Source organism: Gadus chalcogrammus, chromosome 3, assembly GCF_026213295.1.
Source record: "Gadus chalcogrammus isolate NIFS_2021 chromosome 3, NIFS_Gcha_1.0, whole genome shotgun sequence".
In the NCBI taxonomy this organism is placed as follows: Eukaryota; Metazoa; Chordata; class Actinopteri; order Gadiformes; family Gadidae; genus Gadus; species Gadus chalcogrammus.
Genome location: NC_079414.1, coordinates 25,110,567 through 25,112,772, shown reverse-complemented (window position 1 = coordinate 25,112,772; position 2,206 = coordinate 25,110,567).

Below are 2,206 nucleotides of genomic sequence, written 5' to 3'. Positions count from 1 at the left end.
GCGTCCGATTCAAAACATGTACTTCTGGTGAGCCCATCTCCCCATGGCAAGGCATGTCTGGTCATAAGCACGTTGGCAGGAGAAGGCATGCACAGGCATTCACTCTGCATTCAGGGCAAGTCTCCCAAGCTGTCTGTTGAGTGCATTCTGGCTCAAATTAAATAAAAAAGGTTCTCCCCACTAACGTTTGTTTTTTTTTGCCAACAATCAAATGGCCACAGCAGAGCAATGCCTGCAGCCAACGGAAGAGGGGCGATGGGGGAAAACATTGACGAAAACAATAAGGTAAGATGTTCCTTCACAGGTGGCCATTGCTGCTACAACAGCCCATGCTTGTACTGTGGCGAGCTCACGAGAGCATCTGTATTCATCAACTTTCTCAGAGTCAAGAGGTTCTGAATCTGGACCCTGTGCAAGCTCGTCTCTGAGGCCGTCTGATCCAGGGGTCCGTGTTTGCGTTCTCTAAAATGTCGATGACTACAGACTACAGGGGTGGGGGGGGTGGGGGGAGGGGTGGTGTGGGTTGGGACTACAGTAGTGACCCATGCATATCAACTGGATAACTAGTAGAAAGTCTTACCCTCTCCTTCACTAAGAGACACTTTGCAAGGGAACAAGACACACAATGGACAAAGAATTAGTCTGGTTTCATACCTCGCCCCTTTGTGTAGTTTAATCCCGAGCACAGGTTTGAAGGAAACGTGAATGTAAATAAACGTGAGTTAATCAGTTGCCTCGCCTGGAATGATGCGAGTAAAAGGTTGCTTGCTTCTATTCAATGTATAATGATTTTTTTTATAATGTAGTGGATCCTACATGTGGATCCTATGTCGCAAAAAGAAAAAACGATATGCATTCATGAAAGCATTAAACCGGTCCCTAACATTACTCACAACTCTTCATCCTCTGATACACCCAGACCCAGTATCACGGCCCCTTGCCGCCTACATTGTTCAGTGTTGACTGATTTAATCGTGTCAACCACAGAGATTTGGTTTCTCTGTGGTTGTATGCGCTCTCTACTCATTGAGTCATTATTAGCTGGACAGCCCATGCTATTTGAAGACGCTGAGATGTCCTATCATGGGCGGATAAACATACAGTACGAAGCTATACAATCTTTGTATCTTCAGATGGCCATTCTTTAATAAATATATATACTACGCATACACTATGTACTCAATGTTTGTAAAGCAGACATTCTCTTAACATTACCATATGTATCTGTTCCCAGTAGGCGATGGGAGTACAAACCCTCCAGGCAATGCAGTATGAACCGTTGTTCAACTCAGTATCTGTTTAGTTGGATGCGTGGCTCAGACTGTATTGAATCGTGCCTCCGATATCATAGATCATATAAAGGGATACAGGTTAGATGCAGCCTATCTTTCCGTGCCCTCTGATGTCAATTCATACCAGCAGTCCCCTTTATGTTTAACTGTCCAGGTTAAACCTGCATCTGAGTTATAACGGGAGTGAATATTACAGTAGTCATCGGTCAATCTGTGGTGAATCAGAAACTCCATCACAACATAGGGAGGAGGGGGGAGAGACAATTAGAATAAGAGGGAGAGGAGGGAGAAGGAGGGGGGAGGAGGAAGAATAAAGAGGAAGGAGAAGGAGGAGGAGGAGGAGGAGAAGGAGGAGGAGGAGGGAGAGGATACAAGAGGAGAGGGAAAGGGAGGAGGAGAAGGAAGAAGAGGAGGGAGGAGGAGGAGGAGAAGGGAGTAGGAGAAGGGAGAGGATACAAGAGGGGGAGAAGGAAGACGAAAGAGGAGGAGGAGGGAGAGGATAAAATAGGACGGGGAAAAGGGAGAAGGAGAAGGAAGTAGGAGGAGGAGGAGGACAGGGAGGAAGCCACTGCATCATTAAAAGACAGAGGTCAACAGCAGCGTTGGGGGGGGGGTCTGTGGTCGGGGCTGGAGCAGCGAGCTGGGTTCTTTTTTAAGGCATCACATCACATCAACAGCACAGAGAGTACAGAGAAAAAGATGCTAACCACTTTGTCCTCCTTTCGCGGCATGCAGTCCAGGTAGCAGTGAGAAGTAAAAGAGTGGGAGAGGGGGCGGAGTGAAGGGGGGGAGGGTGCAGAAAAGATAGAATTAAGGACATGGTCAAAACAAAAGAGGGCGGGGGGGGTGGAGAGACGATGGAATGGCGGTTTGAGTAAAAAATGGATGGTGGGTGAAGTGTTGGAGGTGTTGGA